Raw genomic sequence first — 9,236 nt, 5'->3', positions numbered from 1 at the left:
CCCTTTTCCTCTCCCACCCTTGCCTCCACCCCCCAGCAGCCTCCTCTCTCCCTATCAATTAGACAGGCTCTGGCAGGATGCTCAGAGAGCCTGCTAGGGCACCCAGCTGGAAAATTGGGTGTCTGGAGCTGCCTAGAATCCTAATGGCCCAGGCCCTACCCTCCTCCTCCCTGGCCTCTCCCTGCCATTAGCAAGGCTGGGTGCGGGGTAGGGGATGACCCCACTCCCTCTGCTGCTCCCCCTCCTCCCAGGCCTGCAGGCTCCTCTCACTTCCCCCGTGGGAGTCAGCTCCCCCACCCATCATGCTCCACCACCCACCCTCCCTTGAGCTCTGGCTATCGGCAGAATTTGAAGCTTGGAAGATGGGGCACTGGGCTGGTAGTCCAGAGGCTTTCGTCCTGGCCAGTCCCCCTCTCTGGGCCTCAGTTTGCTCATCTGTAAAACGAGGCCCTTCCCCGCGAGCCCTTCCGGCTCCCCCTGTGTGGCCCCCAGACCTTAGTTTTTCATTCAAAGCAACAGGCGGCCAGCGGTTCCCTCCACACCTGTCCTGGCGGCTGGCTGCATTTTTTGTTTGGGTTTTGCTTTCACTACGAACGGCTTTGGGCCGGGTACAGAGTTCTCCAGTACCTCACAGACCCTCTCATCCCTTCCGCTGCCGCCGAGGCCTCCTCACTCAGCTTTGCTGGCGCCAGGCCCTGAGCAGGCAGCATCCCTATCCTCCTGGGGCCCTGGGCTCCCTGTCTGAGCTGGCAGCCATCTAGGCCGAAGGGCACTTAGGTAACGCAAGCCCCACCTCCGCCTCCTCCCAGGCAGGCCAAGACGGTGCCTACCTGGCCCTGTCCCCTACCTGCTCCCATCAAAAGCCATCCCCAGGCTGTAGGGTCCAGCGCGGTGTCGGTTCCGCAGACCTTGTAGATGTCATAAGTTGGCAAGGCTCAAGGACACCAATGGTTCACCCAGCTTGATAGTTTTTTTTGTGTGTGTAATTATTACTTTGGGTAATTAGTTTTTAATTACCCAGGTCATAAGTAACCCCAACAAGTATCCTCTTAGCATCTTGCACAGAATGCACATTCCCTCAGCTGGCAGAGACTCCACGGGATCCCAGAGGACCTCCTGTCGTCCCGATCCCAGCAAACTTCAGGAAAGAATCATTATCAGGTACCTACTGTGTGCCAGGTGCATGCTGTGCCTCTGGAGACACAACAAGGAACCCAACAGACAAGTTTTCTTGTCTCACAGTCAGCAAATGAACAAATAGGAAAGTAGATCGTTTACTTCAGAGTGACCAGCGCTAAGAAGGAAATAGAACGGAGTGAGGGGAAAGTGATTGGGGGCAGCCACATTCAAGGGCTCTGGGCAGACCCCTTGGAGGGGGTGACACTGAGATGGGGGCTGAATGAGAAGAAGCCAGTGTGAAAAGGTTAGTGCAAAGTTCCTGAGGCTGACAGACGGTCATCTGAGGAGCAGGTGGCCAGTGCGGCTGGACCAGGAGAGTGGCGGGGAGGTACTGTGGGAGCCTGGTTAACCCTGGAAGTTGTGGGCGATGCACTCTAAGCACAGCAAACAGCCCCTGGAGGTTTAAGCACAAGGGAAAAGCGGTCTATTGTTCATTTTAAATGATCTCAATACTCGGGCTGCTGTCACGGAATGGGTGATTGAGGATGGCTTGGCGAGAATAGAAGCTGGGAGGCCAGTGATAAGGCAAGAGACGCTGGTGGCCCAGGCATGGTGGCAGCGCGGAGAGAAGTGGTTCTGACGAATACAATGTCTCGCCTACGAGAGCAGAAGAAACTTTCCTGGGGCCCTCTCCCCGCTTCACATTTCCTTTTCCCTCCACTCTGCACCCTGGTTCTTTTGAATTCCTTCTCGCCACCAAAGCCCCATCTCCCCTCGCATCCAGGCTTCGGCATGGGCTGTCGATCCTTCTCAGCTTTATCCGGGTGTGACTGCCCCCATGGGAAAGGGGGACCTCGGGTCCTCAAGGGAGGGGAGGAGCAGAGCCCTCACTGGGTCTAGTCCCACAGGGGCACGTATAAAAGACAACCAGACCTTCCGCACTGCGAAGGTTAACCTCTGGCTGTTCTTTGTCCTGCATCTTGTTATGCTAAGGGTGTCTGCTACCTTTTCAGCCTTTCGTCGCTTTATTAAAGTCCCCCTTCTATTATCTGCACCTGGGTGATGATAGGGTCCAGAAAAGGATGCAGCACTGTAAGTGAAGGAGAAGGCAAGCTGCACAGTAGAAAAGAGATTTATTTGCACATACGACTCGGTTACAAATCAATGAGAGAAGAGGAGATAACCCGAGAGAAAAAATGAACAAGCACCGTGAATAGGCATTTCGCAAAAGAGGGTAACCAAAGGGTCAATAATGAAAAAGTGTTCAACTTCATTATCAGGGAAATGCAAATGAAAATCACAGGGATTTCCAACTGACACACCCACCAGAAGGGCTAACATGAAATCGCTAGACCTTGTCAGGTGTTGGCGAGGATTCGGCACGACCAAAACTTTGGTATACAGTTGGCGTGGGAGCGTGGAAATTGGTGCAAGCGCTTTGGACACTTTTTGGTCATATCTGGTAAAAGCTGAGCTTACCCACGCCCTACGACTCAAGTATCTGCTCCTCGGTACGTACCGGACGGGAATGAGTACACATGCCTGCAGAAAGACTTGCGCAAGAATGTGCATCCCAGCTTGATTCGTCACAGTGCCAAACTAGACATAACCCAAATGTCCATCGGCGGCAGAATGAATGAGTAAGTGGCGGTATGTTTCACAGCAATGAGAACAATCTACTGTTAACACGTCACGTGAGTGACTCTCACAGACACACTGCCGAGGGAAAGAAGCCAGACACACCAATGAATACATACTGCACGCTCCCTTCTGTTTATATGCAGTTCAAAGCAGACTAGAAGTCGGGAGAGCTGTGATCCTGACGGGCAGCCGGAGCCTGGGAGGGCCCGAGGGGCCTCCTGGAGTGCCGGTCGCGTTCTGAGTCATCCTCTGAGGCTGTGTCGTGGGTGTTTTCGCTTTGTGAAAAATCCATCATTTTGATGTGTGTATTTTGTGTGTGTGTGTGTGTGTGTGTGTGTGTGTGTGTGTGTGCATGCGCACGCACGCCTATATATTTACTTCAAATATATTAACTTTAAAAATATAATAAAACCCTGCAGAAGAATTTAGAGTGCAAAGTGTATCCACTCCGCCCCGCACGTCTTTAGAGTGTGACTTTCCGTATTTTCCGCTATGCAATCGCATAGCTTAATGAGATTAAAAAAAAAAAAGACGGGATTCTACCGTATCTTATTGGGCTGTTGTCTTTCATCTAACACAGAGGTTCTTCACCTTGTACTATTGGCATTTTAGGCTGGACCACTCTTTGTGGTGGGGCTGTCCTCTGCACTGCAGGGTGGTCAGTGGCATCCTTGGGCTCTACTCCTCAGCGCTGTTCCCCACAGGTGCGACAACCGGAAATGTCTCTAGACGTTGCCAAATGTCCCCTGGGGGTAGGATTGCCAGATAAAATACAGGACATCCAGTTAATATGCACTATCTGGGGGCTTTTTTACTTTAAAAAATCATCTGCCATTTAAAATTCAAATGTACCCTGGTTTCCTGCATTTTTATTTGCTTCATGTGGCAACCTACTTGGGTGACAAAATCATCCGAGTTGAGAACCAACAGTATCTCTGGAGGCTGGTTCCCTCTCAGAGCACAAGGCCACCACTCATCCTGTGCAATGGCTCTGGAGTATTCCGTAGTACAGACGTGCCCTGGCTTGTTAAGCCTTCCCTTCTGATGGCCCTTTTGCTCGTTAGCCATCCTAAGGTTTCCTGCTGCAAGTGACCGGAACCCCTGCTCAGTCTGGCGTGGACCACAAGGATCTCTCCAGTTCTGTGCGGCAGGAGGCATGGCGTGAGCTTTGAGTTCCAGCTTCTTCCCTCATTCTGTTCACCCCCAATCTCACTGGCGTCACAGGTGTCACCCCCAAGCCGGCTGTGTCCAAGGACTCCCCAGCAGAGCCCCCTCCCACCAACTTTCCCTGACGTTTCATTATCCTGGACTGTCACATGCCCACTCCCGACCTATCGCTGGCAGGGGTGTGGTCACCCTTTGACCAATCAAGAGCACCCGCGGCTGCGACGGTTCTCATTCCTTGGGGCACTGGCTATGTGGGGGCCATGGATGCTGTGAGAGCACAAGGGGTGGCATGGGTGCTGGGCGGACAGCAAACGGGCTCCGCTGATTCTGAATTTGCTCTCTTGCCGCTAATGCTTGCATCCAAGCAGAAGGCTCTTCCAAACCAGGTGGTGCTTCTGCCCACACCCCTTCCCCTTGAAGTTGGTCAGCACACCTCTCTGCTGTAAAAATTAGAAACTCTTCACTTGGGCCCGCTCCCACCTTCCTGCCAGCCCTGTGCCTCCCCCTATGGCTTGCTCACCCTTCCTCAAACGGGGCAAACTCCACCTGCCTCAGGGCCTTTGCATCTGCTGTTCCCTGTGCCTGGATCAGCGTTCTGGGCTCCATCTCATCAGTCAGATCCCTGCTCGGACATCGCCACTGCACATGGCCTTCCCTGAGCACCCCACGGAATGCGGCCTTGTCCCCCAACCCTGGAATCTCCTTCCCCTGTGTTGCTGGAGGCCCCATCACCTTATGTAACTATGCTTATCAACTGTCTCTTCTTGTTTGAATGTCAGCTTCTTGAGGGCAGAGCCGCGACATCATGGTCACTGCTATGTCCTTGTGGCCTTCTGGGAGCAGTCTGTGGCACCAGGATGTTCTGCAGTCGCAATGACTGCACCAAGCATGAGCAAGTACGCCTCTGTGCACCGGGTGAATACAGGTCAGTCCCTTAGCCACAGCCATAAAGTACAAATTCTCAGAAAACCAAACCCCTTTTCTTTACACATTTGACAGCAAATCTGAACCAAATTGATGTCGGGCTATTTAGAGTCTCTGTTTATCTCACTTACTGTGAATATGTATGCAGCTTGCTGAAGAAATATTTATGTGTTTCGTTAGGGGGGTTGTTTTGGGCTGGGCTCCCCAAAGGCAGAGCCAGAGACAGGACTTGGGTGCAGTTGATTTATTTGGAAGGTGATGCCAGGAAGTAGGAGGCGAAGTGAGACAGGGATAGGGAAAAGGGTCATTGTCAAGAGTCATTGTCAAGGTCACTGCAAAGGACAATGGGGCAACGAGGAAGGAGGTCGACTCCTCTGGGACCTGGTGAGAAGCCTGGAGTGCTCTCCTGGAGGACTGTGGGTTGCTGAGCACTTACCCACCTGCCCCTAGGCCCTCCCAGCTAAGGGTTGCCCAAAGGCAATTTCCCAGCGGCAGTCGAGGTCAGCATTGTCTGCACGAGGCTGAAATCAGAGGCGGGCTGAAGACCCCCAAGGACTCTACAGCATGGGGCACCCCAGACCCTGTAGGAGAAGAACACAGAATGTGGCATGTGTACTAAATTATCTTCCTAACATCTGGAAGGCTTTCCCGGGGTAGAATTGCTGGGTTAGAGGGGACACGTTGGGAAGAGTCTTGAATCTACTCATAAAGGTTTCCCAGATATGACCAGGATCCCTCTGAAATGACTGCCTGCATTTTACACTCCCTCGGCCCACCTGGGAACATGCCCCAGCTACGCCAGCGCACCAACAGCGGATGTGACAGCTAAGGGCTGAGAGTAACGAAGGGACTTCAGTGCGTACTCTGTACCAGACCCTGTGCTAAGAATTAATTTCTCAGAATGACTTTGCAGACTAGTAATGTTTCTTACCATCAATACCTGAAGAAGGCATGAGGCACAGGGGTTACATACGTCATCCAAGCTTCCATAGCGGGTAAGTTCAGGGCAGGGTCCCCCACACCTGGGATAGTAACTGCAGTGCCACATCGTCTCTAATGATATAATGATCTTTTCATTCTTACCAGGGTCATGAGTGAAAAGAGACAGTTCAGTGTCTCATTGTGCATTTCTCTAGATCATCAGTTTATCAGTTAGGATTAGGCATGGCTACAAATAAGAAATCTAAGCCAAGAGTTTATTGCTCAAGTAAAATCTTGAGGTTGGCAGTCCAGAGCTGGTATGGCAGCTCCCGCGATGGTGTCAATCACCCAGGCTCCTTCTCGCGTTGCTTTGTTGGGCGGGATCTCCATGCCTAAGATCTCCTCGCAGTCCAATATGGCTACTGAAGCCCACTCCCCCACCTCCCCGCCCCCACGCCCCCACATACCACCAATCACTTCCTGTCTTCCATCCACGGGAAGAAAGAAGGAATAAAGAAAAAGGAGACCAAGGCACCTACCACCTATCTTTTCGTGAAGGTGCCTGGAATCTGCTACTTCTCATCGGCCAGAACTGGGGCACATGGCCTTAGCTAGATGGGAGGCTGGGGAATGTCTTTCTTCTAGATGACCATGTGCCCAGCCAAAAATCAAGAGTTCTGCTCCTATGGAAGAAGGGAAGGTGGATATTGCAGAACGGCTTACGGTCTCTGCCACACGGGAGGGGTATCTTTGCATAGGTTGCTTGGACATTTTTATTTCTTTGCCTAAGAATTATCTTTCATATTCTCCTTTTTCTATTGCATTGATTATCCCTTTCTTATTTTCAGTGATGCTTCTTATGGGGAACTCACTGCTTCCCAAAACAATCTGTAACAACAATGCTTCTCTAAGGACTTGTGTCACAGTCAAATGGGAGGCGCCGTGCTGGGCGCAGCTCAGCACCCCGCTCATCTTAGGTACCCCGCAGTTGGCTTCCTTCCCCGACGTCGGGGCTGCCCAGCGTGCGTCAGAATCCCCCGCAGTGTTCAGAACTCAGAGGCCCAGCCTCGTGGAAAGACAGGGCCTGGGCCTTTGTGGTTTTACCAAATACCCCAGGAGAGAACGATGCCCTAACGTGATATATTGTCACTGTCATCTGGAGCAGCACAAGCCTGGGCTGGTGTCTCCTCCATTCGGCAGCCCCACACGTATCCTGAAGTGACTACTGAGACCCCCCCGCCACCCCGAGCTTTCTCTTTGCTGAGCTAAAAAGCCTCATTTTCTCACTTGTCCGTTATGTGACAGGCTTTCCAGACTCTTCTATATGGTATCGTTCTCAGCAGATGGACCCAGGTGGGTCAACTTCCCTCCTGGAAGAGTCACCCCGAATTGACCACAGCCTCTCCAGGTGGGTCTGGGCAGAACAGAAGAGTATAAAACCCTCACTTCCCCCAGCCTGGCCCCCTGTGGCCCATGGAGGCCATCAGCCCTAGAAGCAGCTTTGTCACTCTACGAACGCACATTGAGCCCAAATCTATCACAATCTCCCGGAACCAGAGGTACATGTTGATGGTGTGCATCTGCATATGGTTGCAAGTAACAAAAAACCCCAACTCAAGTTCAAGCAAAAGAGGCATCATCTCACAGGAGCAGGCGGAGGCCCACAGGTCCAGGCCAGGTGCAATCCCCAGTCACACCATTTCTTCAAATACAAGCTTTATTATCTTTCCACTTGGCCGTTCCAGTGTGTCATCTTTGCTCAGAGAGGGCCTTCGTGGCCACAAGGCTGCAGCAGTCCAAGCATCTGTTCTTCGGCTAAATTCGGCAAGACTCCCGGAGGAAGACAGACCCTTCCCTGGAAGCCGACCGAGAGGTTTCCCTTCAGGGTCGCAACTGGGTCACGTGGCCATTCCTAAACCAATCACTGGCAAGCGGGGGGGGGGGGGGAGGAGGAGGACCGCCATGACCGGCTCCGCCCAATCCAGACTGAGGCTGGGGGTGGGACCGTACCCAGTGCTGTGTGTCGGGGGAGCGCGCTCCTGAACAAAATGAGGCTTCTTTTCAGAAAGGCGAAGGGGAGAAACAGAGGTTTAGTGGGAAACCCCCAGCAGAGAAAACAGCAGGTTCAAAGGCCCACGTGCGTACCCACCAAGGTCCCTCCGGCTGCTGCAGAGAGAGTGACGGGCTCACAGTGGAGGCAGGGAGGCCAGCTAGGAGGCTGCTGCCGTGGAGAGTGGCGTGGCTTAGACCACAGGAGGAATGGCGTCCATGGAGAGGATCAGGCAGATTCGAGCCAGGCTTCAAGGTGAAGTCAATAGGACAAACATGCTGCAGCATCAGATGTGGGAGTGAGGGGACAGCTCAGGAAAGACCACCTAAGGCGTTGGCTTGAGTAGCTGAGCGGCGCCACTCACACGGGAAGCAGGAGTGTTGGGGTGCCGCCCGGGAGGGGGGGCGGGGGCGTGTCTGGGCTGGATATGTAGCAGAGAGTCATCAACATATGGATGGTATTTGAAGCCCTGGGACTTTGGAGAGTGCCTCCAGTAGAGAATCAATGAGTGGACATTCCCGTGCAGCTGCGCCTTCCGCCAGCCATTACCCGAGAGAGACGAGGCCCGATGAGGCCGCACAGGAGAGGGTCAGCTTCAGAAGCATTGAAGACACAATCTGGAGGGTGTCACAGCCTAACCCGGTGCAGCAGGGAAGGGGAGAAAGGAGTTGAGGGAATCCCCTGGTTGGGGCCTCAGAGGGGATTGGGCGATCGATAGGGGTCAGACACCCACCATCAGCACACCAGGCTCTGCCTCATCTGGACCCGCACAGTGGCCTCTCCCACGGGCAGGTTCTGGCCTCCACCTCACCATGCCCCTGCCACCCTCCCCTTTCCTCTTAGCCCACTCCAAGCTTCTCTGCCTCCCACCTCCCACCCCTAGCTTCCCCAGCACACCCTCTTTGGAGTCTGTTTCTTTTGGACAAGCATATGCTTCCATTGCTGCATCCGCAACTCTGTCACACCCTCCTCCATCCAGCTGACATTCTTGGGCAGCCCCGTGGGCCAGGCCCTGGCAAGCGAGCCTCTCAACGCTCAGGCCTCTAACGCCTTCCTCCAGCTCGTTGAGGTAGGTGTAGCTAGCTCCATTTCACAGAGGGGGAAACTGAGTCTCTGGAGTTCAGATGAGTGCTCCAAGGCCCAGCGCCTGGCCGCCATACTCCTTCCCCTTGCAGAGTCACCTCAGGAGGTCAGTCCAGCCCTCGGCTCATAGCCAGGCTTGGGACATCTCGTCATCTATTGATGGGCGTTGGGGGGCAGCCAGGCCTGGGGCTAGGGTAAGAGCTGTGGGAGTCTGGCTTTGCCTATGTTAGTCAACATTTGTTGAGCCTCCGTTCCCTGGTCCGTACACTGGGCATCAGAATAACCGCAATTATTTCACTGGCATACCACGAAGACCTAATGGCTTAATGCC

This window comes from Pteropus medius, unplaced genomic scaffold, assembly GCF_902729225.1.
Source record: "Pteropus medius unplaced genomic scaffold, Ma_sr-lr_union100, whole genome shotgun sequence".
In the NCBI taxonomy this organism is placed as follows: Eukaryota; Metazoa; Chordata; class Mammalia; order Chiroptera; family Pteropodidae; genus Pteropus; species Pteropus medius.
This window is presented reverse-complemented; position numbering follows the sequence as displayed.